The 20,913-nt window shown below is 40.1% G+C and overlaps 1 pseudogene across 1 annotated transcript in view; it reads left to right on the top strand.

The window, feature by feature from the left end:
* The first annotated feature begins 1,899 nt into the window (after positions 1–1,899).
* Positions 1,900–20,913, top strand: part of LOC308355941 (large ribosomal subunit protein uL1-like) — a 44,431-nt pseudogene continuing 25,417 nt past the window's right edge. Inside the window, exon 1 of the transcript in view lies at positions 1,900–2,034. The product of the transcript in view is annotated as a large ribosomal subunit protein uL1-like (transcript). The remainder of the gene's footprint in view (positions 2,035–20,913) is intronic.

Raw genomic sequence — 20,913 nt, 5'->3', positions numbered from 1 at the left:
AAAAAATTTTTTTTTTTAAAGTCACCTTTGGACTGGGATGAAACGTGGAAAATTCCAACTCAAAGTAAAATTTTTTTTCCCCCTAGGAAGCTGTGAGCAAATGAAAACAAGGTTTGGTGGGAGCATTTTACCACCTCTACCATAGGACGGGTCACTGCCAGCGCCATACCTGTTGATGAGACATTTGGCAGAAGGCCTGTTGCAGAAATACAGTCTGTGACTTTATTTTGCTGGAGATTTCATCCGTGAAGATTTTCTTTTCCAGTTACAAAGTTCTCCCAAGAGGGACATAGCTGCTTTTTGGAAACCTGTGAAGTGTTGGCAAGTCTTGCCCTGTTTACCATGGAAACTTGTACTTGGATAGAATTACAGTGTATGACCTGGTACAAGCATAGACGGATGTTTGATGCCTGCTGTTTTCTCTTCGTGTTGATTTGGAAATTTGAAATCATGGGCCCAGATCCAATAACTTTGATCCTTCCAGTTCATTTGTTCATCATGGCATATGGTCATACCTGCACAGACTTGAAAATACACTGGCAGATGACAGAACATATGTTACAATTAAACTTTATGGGTTTGGTTCTGATTAATCTGCATAGGGTTGTCTGAAAAGGGAGTAGACTATCGGTAAGCACGGATGATTTAATGTCTGCTTATCTGATGTTTTTTCTTTAGGAGTTCGAAAATATCATATGGCTTGGAAATTGTACTGACGAGTTATTATTTTTTTTTAAATAAGAAAGAAAAAAAGTAACTAAACCCGCCTGCAAGCAGATATTATCTACTTTCCTCTAAATAACTGTTTAAAGCATCTGGCCCAGGATTGTGTAAGAGATTTGTTTTCATGTCTTTGGGAAACAGTTAGCAGTCTCACACAGGACCTCTTCGCTTCTTGCCTGGATTGTGACAATAGCTTCTAACTTGATCCCAGACCACAATTCTCACACCCCACCCTCAATCCATTTGCCACAGTCTTACCAGCACTGTCATTCAAAAAACAGAGCGGATCACCCCAGTCCAATGGTTAAAACCCTTTAAACAATTTAGAAGAGGCTTCAGGAGAAAGTGCCAAATTAGCATGGCAAGGAACATCCTATCCTAACCATTCCTCTCACCTCACACGACCCTCCTCTGGACCACTCGTCACTTGCTCAGGTGTCACCCAGTGGTGCCTCTCTGCCTCTGAACCAGCTGCTCCCACGCACATGATGTCATCTCTGAGCTCGCAGCCTTTGCATGGCTTGACTCTATTCGCTTTTCACCCCATAGGCCGTTTTCTCTAGAAACCAACTGAAATTTTCTCCTCTAGAAAAGGTGACCTCCGTAAGCATTCCAGGAGTACTGTGCATATCTCTAGCATGGCAGCTGTCACAGTACCACGTGGAAGTAGACTCATGGGGGTTCCAAGAGACCACATTTTATCCAGAGCCTAAAAAATATCCCAGTACGTGGAAAGTACTCAATAAAAGCTGATCTTATTACGATGGAACAAAGGATGCAGGAAGGAAGAAAAGTTCGCATTTATACTTGTTTGTCCAGTTACACTTTAGGACACTGAGAATTCTTGATTTTTCCATTTTGAAAGGACCTCAATGATGAGGAATTATTTTTTTCCCTTCCTACCATTTTGAGAAAACAAAGTAGATTTAAGAACGAAGCTGAACTAAAAGAAAAGGTACACAAGGTAAGAATTGAAGACTGCTCTTTTCACGGTCAGCTCAGCTACAGCTCACGGTCCAAGAAGAACCCGAAGCATGCAGCGGCTCTAAAGCAGCAGATGCTGACACTCGGATCAGTGCGTTTGCCCCTCGTCCACCTGCCCGCTCCCACAGGCTGAGAGAAGGTCTTCCCCTCATCGCTTTCCAAGGAACACAATTAAGTATGCTCTGACAGGAGATGAAGAAGATCCGCATTCAGCAGTCCAATAAGATTGACAGCAAGGTCCAAACTGAGACGGATGCTGCCAGCACCGGCAACACTGCAGAGAATTCCTATCTCACGTATGACACGGAAGGTCCTCCGCTGTTCCTTGTATTATACCCTAGGAAGCCAAGTACAAATTGTGCAAAGTGAGGAAAGTCTTTTAGGGCACAAAACGAGTCCCTCATCTGCTGACCCAGGATGATGCCTCACAAGGTAAATGAAAGCATTCGGGTTGATTTGGAGACTGGCAAAATTACTGATTTCATCAAGTTTGACACTGGTGCCCTGTGTATAGTGACGAGAGCTGCTAACATGGGAAGAATTGCTGCAGTAATCAACAAAGAGAGATCCTGGTTCTTTTTTTGTTTTGAAACAACAACAACATGGGGCACCTGGGTGGCTCAGTGGGTTAAGCCTCTGCCTTTGGCTCAGGTCATGATCTCAGGATCCTGGGATCGAGCCCACATTGGGCCCTCTGCTCGGCAGGGAGTCTGCTTCCCCCTCTCTCTCTGGCTGCCTCTCTGCCTACTTTGATCTCTCTCTCTGTGTCAGATAAATAAATAAAATCTTTTTAAAAAGATATTAAGAACAACAACATTTATTTACTTATTTTACAGAGAGAGTGTGTGTGTGTGAGCAGAGAGAGGGGAAAGGGAGAGAGAGAATCTGAAGCAGACTATGACTGAGTGTGGAGTCTGATGCGGGGCTCAATTTTAGAACCCTGAGATCATGACCTGAAATCAAGAGTTGGCCACTTGACCGAATGAGCCACACAGGTGCCCCCATCCTGGTTCTTTTGGTGTGGTTCATATGAAAGATGCCATGACAGCTTTGCCTCTCAGCTCTCCAACATTTTGATTATCGGCAAAGGCAACAAACCAAGGATCGCTTCCCTGAGGAAAAGGGATACACCTCACATTGCTGAAGGAGAGACAAGAGACCTGGCAGCCAAGCAGAACAGTAGGTGAAATGATCTCTAGGTGATGTGAACTGGAAGGTCTCTGTACTTAATTAAAGATAATACGGCACAAATAGACCCCATAAATTCAGAACAAACTGATGGCTGCCAAAGACGAGGTGTTGGGGGAGGGGGACTGGGCAAAATGAGCGAAAGAAAGTGAAAGCTACAGGCTTCCAGGTATGGAATAAATCATGGGGATGAAAGGCACAGCATAGGGAATACAGTCAATGGTATTTTAATAGTGTTGTATGTGTGACAGATAATAGCTACACTTGTGAGCACAGTGTACCATACAGCCTTGCGGAATCACTCTGTTACACACCTGAAACAAATGTAACATTGTGTGTCAACTATATTTCAATTTTTTTAAAAAGATAGCACAGCACGATTGAAAAGAAACAAAGAATTGAAGAATGGCACAAACCATTTAAGAACTGAGTATTGATGATTTATGCAATCATCATCCAAATGATTTTGTGACCTTTGCACTTTGTACATTGACCAATGCAGAACATCTAATATAAAAATGCCAACCTTGGTTTGTGACCAATAAGCTGCCTCCATTTATCCCAAAGATATTGGTAATTTTCAGGATAAAATCATTTTAAATTCACTTGAATACAAAAGGAATTAACATAAAATTCCTTAGCAGTTTTGGGGAAAAAAGTATGTTATTAATTTGAACCAGTAATAGGGTTTATACCTCCTTCTCATATTTAAAACAATCTGCTTCCAGGATTTGTGACTTTTCCACTTCTTTTCTTTTATTCCTACATATGTGCTGACAGTTCAAAGAACCCAGTCTTTAGTTCTAGTGCCATTAAACCCAGCTCCAGTCCAGAATTCACACTTTGTGACTTCTTCCAGCCAGGCATCAAGGGATTAAAAAGCAGTGTTTAAAATCAGTCTTCAGGGGCGCCTGGGTAGCTCAGTGGGTTAAAGCCTCTGCCTTCGGCTCAGGTCATGATCCCAGGGTCCTGGGATCGAGCCCCGCATTGGGCTCTCTGCTCCGTGGAGAGCCTGCTTTCTCCTCTCTCTCTGCCTGCCTCTCTGCCTACTTGTGATCTCTGTCTGTCAAATAAATAAATAAAATCTTAAAAAAAAAAATTTAATCAGTCTTCAATGTAAGAGGAAAAAATCCTAGGGTGTACAACAGAAGTACAACAGACTTTCTAGCCCCCAGACTACATCTCTTCCCACCTCCTGCCCTTACTGGTCAATGTCTGAGACCACTTTAACAAACAGAAACACCAATTAAGAGAGAATAGGCTTAAGATGTTGAAGAGATTACCTGCTGACTTAAATTCATATTACCTACTATGTTTCCCTTTGCCTTCTTTGCCAGGAAGCTCAGAGCCCAATCCAGGTGTAATACAATGGTTCTATCCTCGCTTCAGTTAGATGCATCATTCCTTCTACTATATTTTATGGACTACACGTTTGTGCCCCTCCCCCAAATTCATATGTTAAAACTCTAACCCCCTAGTGTAGTTATATTTGGAGTTGGGAACCTCTGAAGAAATAATTAAAGTCAAGGCAGGTCATTAGGGTGGGGCCCTGAGCTAATGGGATTAGTGTCCTTACAGGAAGAGTCACCAGAGTGCTAGCCTGCTCTCTTTTTCTTTCCCCTTCCCTCCTCCCCTCCCTCCCTTCACACACTCTAAGGAAAGGCCATGTGAGGACACAGCAAGGAGGCACCCAAAAAGAGAGCTCTCACCAGAAACCAAATAAGCTAAAACCTTGATCTTGGACCTTTAGCTTCCAGAACTCTGAGAAAATACATTTCTGTTGTTTAAGCCATCCAACCTACACTATTTTGTCATGGCAGCCCCGCTTACACAGAGGATTCTCTCCTTATTGGACTCTTGATTGCTTGCCCAGCAATTAGTCCCTAAGATCTGGCTGCTGTAAACTCCACTGTGCAGCATCTCCCATCATCCACCCACCAGTCTCAAAATTTTTGAAAAATTATTTCATACACTTAATGAAATTAAAACAGATAACAACAGCACAATAATTTGGGGGCTACACTCAACCTATATTTACAACTTTATATTCAACCTTGTCTATTGCTTTTTAAAGAGTACCCTCTGTAATTTCATAAAAACTGGAGCACCTGGGTGGCTCAGTTGGTTAAGCACCCAATTCTTGGTTTCAGCTCAGGTCGTGATCTCGCAATCATGAGACTGAGCCCCGCATCAGGCTCCATGCTCAGCACAGAGTCTGTTTCAGATTCTCTCTCCCCCTCCTTCTTTCATTCTCTCTCTCAAATAGTAAATAAAAAAAAAAAAAAAGCAATGACAACTTTCTCCCTTCTTATATTTAATGTCCAGTTTTATAATTGCTGTTTCTATAAAACTGTCCAAATTGACAACTGTACTACTATAGCTTGATTTCATGGGACAGTGTGTCATTATCAAACACCGGAAAAAAAAAAAAAAACCTACTTCTACCTCATTTGCTTTGTTTACATGTTTTTCTCTTTTTTATAATCTGTAATATCATCCAAAATCCAGCCCCACCACTCCATACTCAGCCCTGTCCTTCCTACCGTAGTCAGCAAATAAGTTCAGTATTGCCCATTTTTTGCTGTCCTTCAGTTTAGTTTATGCAAACTCTTTTCTTCTCATAAGATATACTCCAGGGGTGCCTGGGTGGCTCAGTGGGTTAAAGCCTCTGCCTTCTGCTCGGGTAATGATCCCACGGTCCTGGGATCGAACCCCACGTTGGGCTCTCTGCTCAGCAGGGAGCCTACTTCCCTTCCTCTCTCTCTGCCTGCCTCTCTGCCTACTTGTGATCTCTGTCTGTCAAATAAATAAATAAAAATCTTTTAAAAAGACATACTCCAGATAGCTATCTTATAAGACTTCCAAACTGTGAGATCTTCTAGGAGAAATATAGATGCTTAGAGCTACAAAAAAGCTAGTATTGTTCAAAGAATACTTTTTGTATCAAGGAAAAAAAAATCACTGATTAAGATAACAAGAGTTTCTGAGTGCCTCAGCGAGTTAAGCATCTGACTCTTGATTTCGGTTCAGGTTATAATATCAGGGTCATGGGATTGAGCCCAGTACTGGGCTCCACACTCAGCAGGAAGCCTGCTTGAGATTTTTCTCTCGCCGTCTATCCCTTCCCCTGCTCAGGCTCTCACTCTCTGAAATAAATAAATAAATCTTAACAAAACAAGAATTTCCACTGCAGCTCACATGCCTTAAAAACTATCTATAAGCTATGTGTAGAAGAATGAAACTCGACCATTCTCTTACACCATACACAAAGATAAAGTTGAAATGGATAAAAGACCTCAACGTGAGACAGGATTCTATCAAATCCTAGAGGAGAACATAGGCAGTAACCTTTTCGACATCGGCCACAGCAACTTCTTTCAAGATATGTCTGCAAAAGCAAAGGAAACAAAAGCAAAAATGAACTTTTGGGACTTCATCAAGATCAAAAGCTTCTGTACAGCAAAGAAAACAGTCAACAAAACAAAGAGGCAACCCACAGAATGGGAGAAGATATTCGCAAATGACTCTACGCACAAAGGGCTGATATCCAAGATCTATAAAGAACTCCTCAAACTCCAAACCATAACAGACTCTTGATCTCACAAAACAAACTGAGGGTTGCCGGGGGGAGGGAGATACGGAGAGGATGGTAGGGTTGTGGACATTGGGGAGGGTATGTGCTATGGTGAGTGCTGTGAAGTGTGTAAACCTGGCGATTCACAGACCTGTACCCCTGGGGTTAATAATACATTACATGTTAATAAAAAATTTAAAAATTGAAAAAAAAGAACTCCTCAAACTCAACACACACAAAACACATAATCATGTCCAAAAAATGCGCAGAAGACACAAACAGACACTTCTCCAAAGAAGATATACAAATGGCTATCAGACACATGAAAAATGTTCATCATCATTATCCATCAGGGAGATTCAAATCAAAACCACATTGAGATACCACCTTACAGTTAGAATGGCCAGAATCAACAAGACAGTAAACAAAAAGTGTTGGAGAGGATGTGGAGAAAGGGGAACCCTCTTGCACTGTTGGTGGGAATGCAAGTTGTTACAACCACTCTGGAAAACAGTGTGGAAATTCCTTAAGAAATTAAAAATAGAGCTACTCTATGACCTTGCAATTGTACTGTGGGTATTAAACCCCAAAGATACAGATGTAGTGAAAAGAAGGGCCATCTGTACCCCAATGTTCATAGCAACAATGGCCACAGTCGCCAAACTGTGCAAAGAGCCAAGATGCCCTTCAACAGATGAATGGATAAAGAAGATACGGTCTGTATATACTGTGGAGTATTATGACTCCATCAGAAAAAATGAATACCTAACTTTTGTATCAACATGGATGAGACTGGAAGAGATTATGCTGAGTGAAATAAGTGAACCAGAGAGAGCCAATTATTTACGGTTTCACTTACTTGTGGAGCGTAAGGAATAACACGGAGGACACTGGGAGATGGAGAGGAGAAGTGAGTTGGGGGAAATTGAAGGGGGAGACAAACCATGAGAGACTGTAGACTCTGAGAAACAAACTGAGGGTTTTGGAGGGGAGGGGGGTGAGGGGTTGGGTGAGCCTGGTGGTGGGTATTATGGAGGGTACATATTGCTTGGAGCACTGGGTGTGGTGCATAAACAATGAATCTTGGAACACTGAAAAAAAATAAAATTAAAATTACAATATTAAAAAAAAGTTGTCCATAAAAATTCTGTGAGCCAAAATATTCTGAATTTGCATTTAATGAAATAGTATATAGCTGAGAATACTTGAGATAAATCTATTTTGACTTTTTTTTTTAGATATAGAAATAAAGAAATGACATTTATTTTTTCAAAACTGTATTTGGTCATTTTGACAAAAACAACTAAAACGTGGTTGAATCTTGTAGATTCCTATGTGGACAGACTTCAATGAGATACAACATTAGTAAAACAGGAAAAATAATAAACTGAAGTTAAATGTGATTTGAAAGTACTTTATAAGCAACTAAGAAAAATTCTAAAATCTCTGTCAAAATTAGCCTCTTGGACATTTAGAAATTAAATAAAGTTAAATGATGACTCAAGATGCAACAGTGTGCAAATACAGAATGACCATTTCCACTTAGCTGTCAAGCATGAGTTCAAGTGTGCTTCTATACATGGTTTTGGAAAAGACGCTTGGTCAGGAAAGTGAGTACCAGTTCTCACTTCTTTGAAAATTAAGGTACTTAGTGTTTCCTAGAAATGCCCAAAAAGAGTTCAGCAGGCCTGACATTCAAGGTGTTTCATGGCATCCCCAATATATGACTTTTCCAGTTTTCTATTCCCCGGTCCTATCATAGACTCTATTCTCAAGTCAAACCAAACTCCCCCTTGACCAGACTATCAAATGTTCTCCACCCTGCCCATGCTCTGTTCTTTTACTATCTATCCCCTTGCCTCTTAGAATGAAATCCTCATGAGAGCAAAGATTTTTCCTTGTTTTGCGCTGTATCCCCAGAGTCTAGGACAGTATTTGTCATAAAGGGAGTACTCTATAAATATTAAAGGAATGAGGGGGACCTGAGTGGCTTCATCAGTTAATCATCTGCCTTCAGCTCTGGTCATGATCCCAGGGCTGCATGGGGCTCCCTGCTTAGCAGGGAGCCTGCCTCTCCATCTCTCACTCCCCCTGCTTGTATTTCCTCTCTCACTGTGTGTCTCTCTCTCAAATAAATAAATAAAATCTTTTTTAAAAATATTAAAGGAATGAATGAATAAATGAGTGAAATCATTCCCATAAACATCCAAGCTTCACTGTCTATTTGTGCCTTGGCATATAGTTTCCTCCATCCTGAAGGCCGATATTCTTCTTCTATACATCTTCATGGTCCAGCTGAAATTTTATAGCATCTAGGCCCATGTGAGAGTTGCCAGTGCACACACTTCAGCCCTCTCCATGGAGTGGAAGAAAGTTATGGGATCAGCCTTCAAAATTTTCTTGTCACATACACAGACAACACAGCGTGCACACATACCTGCACGCATGAGCACACACACGCGTGTGCACGCACACACACACACACACACAGTTGTCACTCAGAATTTATTACATTAATGAAGAGTGCTATTGCATGAGGTGCCATGCAAGTTCTAAATGTGATTTCACCTTAGCTAGAAATTAACCAGAAGAGTAGACCTATCATTGGATTAGTGCTATGGAATGGCAAGAGAAATGTATCAATTACTGGTGTTCGATCCACATAGAAACAGCCAGAATGGCGAACTCTGCTGCCAATCACCACAATTAGTTAATAAACTTGGATTTAATTTTGTCATGTTAAGCTCAGTTGTCCCTTGTCTGGCTCCTGGGACACAGCCAGGCCTCCCTATGGCATTCTGATAGGAGTTGGGGAAAAGAGATGGAAAAAAGATAAAACAGAACCTCCTCAAACCTACATAAATCTGAAAGCGCCTCCTGTCCCTGGGCTTATGTCAGGGTGACCTCTCTGCTGCCCTGGTCAGGGAATCTGACATGAGTGGGTTAGAGATTTATGAAGGCAGAAGGAGAGGTGCTTTTGTTCATCCCTTGAACTTATGGGGGTTACTTAGTACCAAGCCAGTCACATCCTCATGTTTTCAACCACCAAATTCCCCTTTCTTGACCCTCTCCTTGCACGCACTCAATCTCGACCAGCCAATTCAGTAGTTTAAGTTCTTTCCAATACACTTTAATAAGAATTCTCATGACATGTGATGACAGTGAGTCCTCTGACCATAAAAAATATCAGGGTTTAATCTCATGCTTTTTTTCTCTGTATTACTCTTATGCTCACTCTTGGCCTTGTAACACAGAACTATGCCTTTTTTACTTCAACTTGCTCTTTAATATCTCTTGCTGGATCTAGAAGTGAACAAAATTGTTGGATGATAGTACAGCTGGCGCCTTTATTTTGTTTCTTTGACCAGTGTGAATGGGGGTCTACAAACTGACCAGTGATTTCCAAGGTTGATTTTTTTCATACCTACGTTGTGAATAAAATTCTTAAAACTAAATTAATATGGTCTTACCTTTAAATTTTTGAAATAAATACTGGGCAATAGCATTTCTTGACACAAAACATAGCAAAACTTGCTGTGTCTCCTAACAGGCTGGGAACTATTGTTTTCAGAAACAGACCTAGTCCATTTCATGAATACAGTCCACTTACCTAGCACAAAGTTTAGATCAAGGTTTTTGTTTTTTTTTTTTTTTAATTTTTTTGTTTTGGTTTTTTTTTTTAGGATTTTATTTATTTATTTGAGAAAGAGCATGAGCGTAGGGAGGAGCAGAGGGAAAGGGAGATAGAATCTGAAGTAGAGCCCTATGTGGGGCTCAATCCCATGACCTAGAGATCATGACCTGAGCTGAAACTGAGTTGGGTGCTTAATAAACTGAGCCACCCACACGCCCCAAAGTTTAGATGTTTTGTGATGATAATAAATTAATTCATATTTGCGTACCTGCGTGGTTCAGTCAGTTAAACATCTGCCTTCAGCTCAGGTCATGGATCCCAGGGTCCTGGAATCAAGTCCCGTGTTGGGCTATATGCTCAGCTGGGAGTCTACCTCTTCCTCTGCCTCTCCACCCCCTCCTTGTTAGCAAGCTTATGTTAGCTCGCTCCCCACCCTCCATCTTGCAAAAATAAATAAATAAAATCTTTTTAAAAAATAAACTCGGGGCGCCTGGGTGGCTCAGTGGGTTGGGCCTCTGCCTTCGGCTCAGGTCATGATCTCAGGATCCTGGGATCGAGCCCCACATCGGGCTCTCTGCTCGTCAGGGAGCCTGCTTCCTACTCTCTTCTCTGCCTGACTCTCTGCCTACTTGTGATCTCTCTCTATCAAATAAATAAATACTAAAAATATAAAAATAAAAAATAAACTCATATTTGTTACTTGCAAATTCTTTGAAATTTAAAATATTCACCCTTCTTTAAGTGCTTAAAATTAGAAACCTGATGTATGGGAAGGTTACACAGACAACTGTTAGGAAATGCACCAACCACTACCTCCAGGTAGGGTTGCCGACATTAGAAAACAGTGCAAGAGTCATCCCACAGGTCCAAATAGAGAGATGCATGTTCGCAGACACTAACCCAGCCCACTGAGGCTCGTGAGAGTCAGACGTGAGTTATGGCTTGCTCACAAGACCATCTTTAAACATGATATAAAACACCCTACACAAATTGGAGCATAAATCAGAAACAAGAGGAAGCAGTAAGGAAAGGTTAATCATGCAGCCTCAATCCCAACTGCAGGTGCAAAGAGCTAGAAAGTATTTTTTTCAGTACCAGTGCAAGTAACACAAGTAACACTAATACTGATTTACTTAATAATATTTAGAGCTTATTACTCCGTATTTGTTTAATACCTATTATGTGCCAAGAACTGCTTAAAGTCCATTAACACATCAGTCATAGAAAACTCACAGCAGGGACAAATGCATGGCTCAGTCAATCGAGCATCCGCCTTCGGCACAGGTCATGATCCCAGGCTCCTCGGATCCAGCCCCGTGGGCTCCCTGCTCAGCGGGGAGCCTGCTTCCCCCTCTCCCTCTGCTGCTTCCCCTGCTCATGCTCTCTCTCTCTCTCTCAAATACATGAATAAAATATTTTAAAAAAAGAAAAAAGGAACCTCACGGAAGGTCGTGGGTGGTAGGCTGCAATTACTGTTTTTAATTAAACATCATGCACATGAAGAAACAGACACCCAGAGAATAGGCTACTTGCCCCCAAATCACACAAACAGTGAGGGGCTAAGGGGTGGAGCCAGGATTCAAAGCCAGGGATTAACGGCTCCAAAATCCACACTATTAACACTATTAACCACTATACTGCCTGCCTAAGGGGTACAAACCAGGTCTACAAACTCTAGTGAAAGATATCTTGAAGTCACAGAACATTCGAGAAGCACCACACAAGGAGGAGGAAAATGATCCAAATCCAGGGTGTTGTGTTGCTGCAAACTTCATAGGGGCAACAGACAAGTCTGATCAGTAGAGGCAGCTGTCACCACGACAGGTATAACACCTGCATGATCACTAAAGGGAGATATTCAACGACGGCCTAAATAGAAGCCACTAAAAGCCATCCAGAAAAAAACTGTGCATTTGTTGTGATCAAATCAAATTCCTAAGAAATATGACAAACACTGCAGTGTGAATTTTCCTCAGTTATATTCAAGGGGGAGTTGGATATACCCTTCTTGGCATATCAGCTACAAAAGGGACACAAGAAAGGAAATGAAAAATATCAGTATGTCAATGAGGCACCACCGAACTAACATCACAACATCATGAAGGACTGGGGTGTTTTTAGAAACATCACAACTCGTTCAAAGTTACTCATTTCTTAAGCTTAATGGATGATAGGAGCGACCGGGTGGGTCAGTCAGTTGAGGGTACCACTCTGGATTTTGGTTCAGGTCATGATCTCAGGGGTCATGGGATCAAACCCCAAGTCGGGCTCCTTGCTCAGCCAGGAGTCTGCTGGAGATTCTCTCTCTCTCTCCCTCTGCCTCTGCCCCTCCCTCCCTGCTTGCTCTATGAATGAATGAATGAATGAATGAATGAATCTTTAAAAAAAAAAATTAATGGACTATATCCATGACCAGCACAAAAACTCCTTCAGACAATGTGAGGAGCTATAACCAGTGAGAAGAGATTAGAGCTCCATTGCTAATTAGTCATTTTCTTTGTGGTTTTGTTTACTAGCATCATCACTTCCTACCTGTTTATTCCTCTTTCTTCTCATGCATTACCATATGTGCTAATGACACATGGTTTTTAGAAGATAGGCACCCCGCTTGAATCAGGTATGCCTAGATGAGGTACTTAGACCTGCTTGGATTGGTGAATCCTACCATGCGTTAGCACTGATGTGGGAGAAACAACCAAAATTTCAGAAATTACCTCAAGGAGCCAGTTTTAGGGGATCGTGACTTAAAAACCAATGTTTGAAGCCTAATGCAGACTCAAAATTATGGATATTATTTTTTTAAAAGATTTTATTTATTTACTTGACACACAGAGATCACAAGTAGGCAGAGAGGCAGGCAGAGAGAGAGGAAGAGAAGCAGGCTTCCCGCTGAGCAGAGAGCCCGATGCAAGGCTCGATCCCAGGACCCTGGGATCATGACCTGAGCTGAAGGCAGAGGCTTTAACCCACTGAGCCACCCAGGTGCCCCAAAATTATGGATATTATTAAATAATTAAGTTCAACTATTTCAGCAACAGGAAATGCCACAGCCATCATTATAGTTCACACTGAAAATAATGACACCCAAATGTCCATGTTAGCATCCAAGATTATAAATGAAAGGGATTGCCGGCTTTATGAGATATAGTCGGATGGTACAGTCAATGAAATGATCACATAAAATGTAGCATTTCTAATCTATTCAATTCTTAGGAAATCAACTGAACAAACATAGAGCCTTAACTAAAAATCCTGTTTTGTAGGAACGCCTGGGTGGATCATTCAGTTAAGTAGTCTGCCTTCAGCTCAGGCTGTAATTTCAAGGTCCTGAGATTGAGTCCCACATCAGGACCCTTGCTCAGAGGGTGAGCCTGCTTCTCCCAATGCCTGTAGCTCCCCTTGTGCTCTCTCTCTCTGACAAACAAATAAAATCTTTTTAAATAAATAAATGAATACCCTATTTTGTATATAAGTTCTACAAATATATTTCACTAATATTGATTTACTTTTGTAAAGGAAAATACAAAATCAAAAATGAAATTAAACCTCCAAATGGAAAGTATATGTGATAAACATATATAATCATCTAGAACCAATATTAAGACACTTGAAGATAAGCAGAACATGTAACCATATCCTCAAATAACACTTTTGTTAAATGACACATGAATTGCTAGTGAAAATTACAGTTAAGCTTCTTATTTTTAACAAATCTACAAACTTGAAGCTTTAGCACCGCAGTGTTCTAGCATTTACTCCCTTACTCATGCTAGTAATTGTACAAATAAAAATATAAAACAATAAATATCTTGTTATTAGAATCCACTAAGATAATATGCCATCATTCTGACATTTATTTCTTTATGAAAGTAATTAAAAAGTAATAATAATGCTGAATTATATGATACTACAATTAGGACATCTGGGATATTGCATTCAGATTAAACTGCCTGAGCTAAAAACATTGTTATAAAATCTGAGGAAATAAAAGTATTTCATTTGTTCATTTGTTCATTTATTCAACTAGTATTATTAAGTACCTATAAAACAGTGTAACATACCACTTTTGGTAAATATTGATATATTATTTCTTATATAGTCTAAGTTCAATAAATATTCTTCTTAGATACATTTAATGAGCACAGTTATAAACCCTTTTTTTAAGGTTTGATTTATTTATTTGACAGAGAGAGAGAGAGAGCACAGAAGGGGGAACAGCAGGCAGAGGGAGAGGGAGAAACAGGCTCACCGAGCAGGGAGCCCGATGTGGGGCTCGATCCCAGGACCCTGGGATCATGACCTGAGCTGAAGGCAGACACTTAATGACTGAGCCACCCAGGCGCCCTCAGTGATAAAACTCTTGAGAAAATCTCACATAGTTTTCCCCAAATTTTGTCCCTGAGACCAATTTTTATTTGAGGAAAATACACATTAAAAAAATGGGGGACCACATCAACAACTTTCTTACTCCCAGATGTCCAAAGGAAAAAACTGCTGTACTGTACTTGAACCTTTTCTGTGTAAGATTTCTTTTTCAAAATAGATTTTTTTTAATATTGAAAAAAGACAGGCTAGAAATTGCATCCTTTGAGGCTTTTGAAGGGTTCCACTGCAGAATTAAGCCTTATGTCTCTAAGTCTTTTTGCTTTGCCTTCCGCCTGATAAATCCTTTTCCACTTTCGAGTCTTTGCACTTGAATTCCTTCTGCCAGAAAACCCTCACATTGAATGTGCCCACGGCTTTGTTCCTCACTGCATTCATGTCTCTGCCCAAAGAGCATCTCCCCGGCAGTAGGCTCCTCCAGCACTCTGCATCCTTTTCCCGGCTGCAATAGACTATTATATGAATCTGCTCTGGGTCCTTGTGATGGAAATAAGAAAAAGAAATTCCTGTGTAATAGACTCAGTGTTAAGATGGCTCCGTGACATGGATCCTGAAATAAATCACAGCATTACTCATCCTCATGCATCAATAAAGAATCTGTTTCCAGACATAATGACATTTACTGATTTGGAAACTATTTTCACCTTAATATGAAAGAATATTACTTTTGTTAGAAAATTCTTGGAGGTCTGATAACATCTGCTGGAATGTTCCCTCCCAGGCACTGTGTATGTGGCTTCTAAACTTAGACAGACGTGGCTTCAAATCTCAGGTCTTCAACGAACTAGCTATGTGAGCATACCCCTGAAACTATTCTCATTAAAAGCACCAAAAAAACCCCCAAAAATCCAATAGGCATATTCCAGTTCTTGTGCTATTAGACCACTGAATCATTTGGTGCAGATGACAACTCCTTTTTTTCAAGAAACTTTGTTTTCTTTCTAAATTTTTGGCTGCTCTTTATCGGTCATCTTTATAGGTTCTTCCCTTTCTTTGTCTTCCAAATATTGATGTCTCTCAGAGTTCTGAAGTAGGCACTCTCTTCTCCACACTCTTCATTCCTTCTTGGTGCTCTCATCCTTTCCCATGCTATAGAACTACTGTAGACAGCTGTCTCTCAAGGTCAATCCAGGCATACAACTATCTATCAATACCACCGTATAGGGGCACCTGGGTGGCTCAGTGGGTTAAAGCCTCTGCCTTCGGCTTAGGTCATGATCTCAGGGTCCTGGGTTCGAGCCCCGCATCAGGCTCTCTGCTCAGCAGGGAGCCTGCTTCCCTTCCTCTCTCTCTCTGCCTGCCTCTCTGCCTACTTGTGATCTCTGTCAAATAAAAAATCTTTAAAAAAAAAAATACCACCATATAAATGTCCCTGAAATATTTCAAATGGATCGTGTCCAAGCAGGAACTTGGCATGTGCTATACACCTAGCCCATCATCTCCAGTACCTTATTCTAATGAAGGCACCATGATGCACCAGTCACACATTTCATAAAATATCACCCTTTACTCTCCTCTCACCTTCTCCTTCCCTTTTCTAATCATTCACCAAATCTTCCTTGTATGTTTCTCAAATTGGCCCATGTCCCTTCAACTCCACCATCATTGCCCTATTTTGGGGGGAAAAAAATCATTCCTGACCTGGATGACCTCTAGAGAACAGAGGCGTAAACCTGTAACACTGCTACAAGAACTAGTCAGTGAACAACTTTGGATATTTGGAATAAATGAGCATTTTACCCTAGTGATTTTTTTTAAGGGAGGCAGGGAGCACAGGAAGATGGAGAGAGAGACTCTTAACCAGTCTCCACGTGCAGTATGGAGCCCAACATGGAACTCGATCCTACAACCCTGAGCTCATGATCTGAGCCCAAATCAAGAGTTGGCCACTTAACCAACTGAGCCATCCAGGTGCCCCTACCCTAGTGATTTCTGACTCTCAGGGAAGGTAAGGGTCACATCCCTTTTTCTTGTCAGTCAAAGACTATGAGCCTTCATAAGGACGTTTCATTAATTAATGTTAAAGCAGAAAATAGAAGCATTTAATATTTGGGGGCACTGACTGTGATACTATGATAGCCAAGTGACCCTATACAAGTCCAATAAAAAATCTAGCCCATTTGATTCTATGTTATCTAAGGTTGGTTAGACTGAGAATATTAACAGTTAAGATTTAATAAGAGATTTAGGAAAAAGCACATTATAAAAAACTAATTGTCATACCTTCATATTAATAAATGTGTACTACCTATACCTCTTATGATAGACCTGAAAGCATCGAAATAACAATTTATGAATACCCCAGTTGGTTTAAAGTATATGGTGTTTTAGAAAAAGTTGATATTTAAGTAGTTATTTAAATAATTACTACTCTTGCAGCTTGTGCGAAGCCTGTTATGAGGCTTAATCTCTCAATCCTAAAATCAAGACCTGTGCTGAGGTCAATCAGTCGGGTGCTTAACCTACTAAGCCACCCATGTGCCCAACTACTCTTACAACTTAATTTTTTAAAAAAAGACAACCCAGGGGCTCCTGGGTGGCTCAGTGGGTTAAAGCCTCTGCCTTTGGCTCAGGTCATGATCCCAGGGTCCTGGGATTGAGCCCCAAATCGGGCTCCCTGCTCAAGCAGGGAGCCTGCTTCCTCCTCTCTCTCTCTGCCTGCTGCTCTGCCTACTTGCGATCTCTGTCTGTCAAATAAATAAATAAAATATTTTTTTCAAGACAACGCAATTAAAAAATAAGCGAAGGATCTGAATAGCTATTTCCCCAATGAAAACATATAAATGGCCAAAGGGTCCACAAAAATATGTTTAACATCATTAGTTACTAGAGAAACGCAAATCAAAACCACACTGAGACACCACTTCACACCCACTAGGGTACCTATCATCAAAGTAACGAAGAATAACAAGTATTGGTGAGGATATGGAGAAACTAGAACCTTCATATATTGGTGGTGGGAATGTTAAATGGTTCAGCTGCTTTGGAAAACAGTTTGGCAGTTCCTCAAAATACTACCATACAAAACTGCACCACACCAGCAACTCCACTTCACTTCCATACACTTTTGTGTATATAGGTATATAAACAAAAAAATGAAAATAGACGTCTACACAAAAAAAAACTTGAACACCAATGTTCACAACAGCACTATTCATTATAGCTGAGAAGTGGAAACAACCCAAATGTCTATCAACAGATGACGGGAGAAATAAAATACAGTAAATCCATATAATGGAATATTATTCAGGCAGTAAAACAGAATGGATTCCTAGAGCATTCTACAACATGTGTGAACCTTGAAAAGATTACTCTAGGTGAAAGAAACCAGATACAGGTCAGTCTAACTTTAAAACCTGCATATACAGTGCCCGAGGAGGAACATCCCATTCTACTTGACTTGGCAAATTCAATCAGCAAATGTCATGGGACCTCTAAGAGATTTTTAACAGAAGTGATATTCTTTAATATTAAGGTGTAGTTTCCAAACCAGTAAATCCCATTATGTCTAGAAACAGAATGTTTATTGATGTGCAAGGATGAGTGATGCTGCAGTTTGTTTCAGGATCCATGTGATGGAGCCATCTTAACACCGAGTCTATTACACGTAAGTTTCTTTTTGTTATTTCAAACACAAGGATCCAAAGTAGATTCACATAAATTTTCTTTCCTAAAAATAAAATACCAAATGTATTTACAACATACTGTAATTTTTTTTTTAAAATCTATTCAGATGATTTGAATAATTGTGTAACAATCTCCCTGATTTTTTAAAACCTACCCTCCTAAATTCACTGAATTTCTGTAACCCTTAAGTTATAAAGAGATTTCAGGCAGAAGTTTTTGAAGGTTAATTAAATACAAAGCCTTTGCAGACTTATTAACTTTTTAAAATCATTCAGTGTTCAGAGATTCAGGTATGATGCTACCGACTACTTTATTCGCCATAAGAGACAAGTGTACATCTCATCTATTCTTAGAACAAAACCTATCTTTGCCATCCCTTATTATGCCACATTTCATTACAATGGAGAAAACAATCACTAAAATAGAAAAGTAAAAAACCTCCCAGACTTCCCAATAACCTTAAAAAAAAAGTCATGGCGAAGATAGTATTCTGGAACTGAGATGCTCTGTTACATGAGAAGGGGATCCATAACTGGAGAAGCCAGGTCAGTCCACAAATCCCATCTAAGAAATAGATAACATTCCTAAAGCCAAGACCAAATGCCTCTAGTAAATCCTAATTGCTATGTATCATAATGTTTTAAAGGTAAAATACATTCAGTGTCAAGGTCACATGTTTCCCCATTGTCCCTCTGATGTAAGATTGCAGTCACTATTTCAATGCATTTTACTTCAATAAATATTTCTTGATCATCTGTACACCTCACCTCTTTTCTTCACCTCCTACCTAATGAGCAAAAAGAGAAAGAAGTACTTTAATGTCAAACCACAGCTCATGATTCCACAGATTAAGGTTGAAAGCCAAGTGTACAAATTCTTGAGAAAGATTGTATTAGCCAAGTTTCTTCTCACTACAAAAGTTAGACACCCAACTCAAATTAACCTAAATTGAAACAAAAAATTTTTAATTTTTTCAAATAAGTAGGCTCCATGTCCAACATGGGGCTTGAGCTCGCAACCCTGAGCTCAATAGTCATATTCACTACTGACTGAGCCAGCCAGGCATCCCAAAACAAAAATGTTTTAAAAGAATACATTGGCTTATGTATCAGAAAAGTCTAGAAATAGAAGTAGTTTTAGGCATAATTTGACCTGAAAGTCCAAAACACATCATCAGGCATTTTCACTTGATTCTGCTTCCCTCTACAAATTGGTCTTCCCTTCTAATCACAATCTTCCTCCCTGTAATTAGGGAAAAATGGGCCCTGGCACCGCCAAACTCACGATATCCTAGTACCATAACAGCAAAGGAAAGAAACAGTCTTCCCCAACCTCCCCTAGCACAGAAGTTCCAATTTGGCTTATGAGTTTCGTTAACATACCAAACCCTCTAAGGAAGTTGGGGTATAAAACATAGTGGCTGAAAGTTCTTACAGGACCTCACAGAATAAGAAATAATGGTTTCCTCAAAAAAGTTAGATGCTGGGGCGCCTGGGTGGCCCAGTGGGTTAAAGCCTCTGCCTTCGGCTCAGGTCATGATCCCAGGGTCCTGGGATTGAGCCCCGCATCGGGCTCTCTGCTCGGCGGGGAGCCTGCTTCCCCCTCTCTCTCTGCCTGCCTCTCTGCCTACTTGTGATCTCTGTCAGTCAAATAAATAAATAAGATCTTAAAAAAAAAAAAAGATGCTGGGTAAACAAGTAAGATTAATGCATTACATTTCTTGCCGTCTTCCTCAATTTCTTTCATAAGTGTTCTCTAGTTTTCAGAGTATAGATCCTTTACCTCTACAGTTAGGTTTATTCTTATGTATCTTATGGTTTTTGGTGCAATTGTAAATGGGATTGATTCCTTGATTTCTCTTTCTTCTGCCTCATTCTTAGTGTATAGAAATGCAAATGACTTCTGTACATTGATTTGATATCCTGTGGATTGGAAGAACAAATACTGTTCAGATGTCTATGCTACTCAAAGCAATCTACACATTCAATGCAATCCCTATCAAAATACCATCAACACTTTTCACAGAGCTGGAACAAATAATCCTAAAACTTGTATGGATCCAGAAAAGACCCTGAATAACCAAAGGAAGATTGAAAAAGAAAATCAGAGTTGAAGGCATCACAATCCCAGACTTCAAGCTGTATTACAAAGCTGTAATCATCACGACAGTATGGTACTGACACAAAAAACAGATGCATAGATCATCAAAACAGAATAGAAAACCCAGAAATAGATCCTCAACTCTATGGTCAACTAATCTCCAACAAAGCAGGAAAGAATATCCAATGGGGAAAAGACAGTCTCTTCAATAAATGGTGTTGGGAAAATTGGACAGTCATATGCAGAAGAATGAAACTGGACCACTTTTTTACACCATACACAAAAATAAACTCAAAATAGATGAAAGACCTAAATGTAAGATAGGAATCCACCAAAATTCTAGAGGAAAATACAAGCAGCAACCTCTTCAACCTCGGCCACAGCAACTTCTTGCTAGACACTTCCCCAAAGGCAAGAGAAATAAAAGCAAAAGTGACCTACTGGAACTTCATCAAGATAAAAAGCTTTTGCAAAGGAAAGAGTCAACAAAACTAAAAGGCAACTATGAAATGGGAGAAGATATTTGCAAATGTCTTATCAGGTAAAGGGCTAGTACCCAAGATCTATAAAGAACTTATCAAATTCAACACCCAAAAAACAAAAAAACCCAGTCAAGAAATGGGCAAAAGATATGAACAGACATTTCTCCAAAAGACATACAAATAGCCAAGAGATACATGAAAAAGTGTTCCACATCACT

Source organism: Martes martes (assembly GCF_963455335.1).
Source record: "Martes martes genome assembly, chromosome: 15".
Taxonomy (NCBI): Eukaryota; Metazoa; Chordata; class Mammalia; order Carnivora; family Mustelidae; genus Martes; species Martes martes.
Note: the sequence above shows the minus strand (reverse complement) of the source record. Positions and strands in the feature narration are given on the sequence as shown.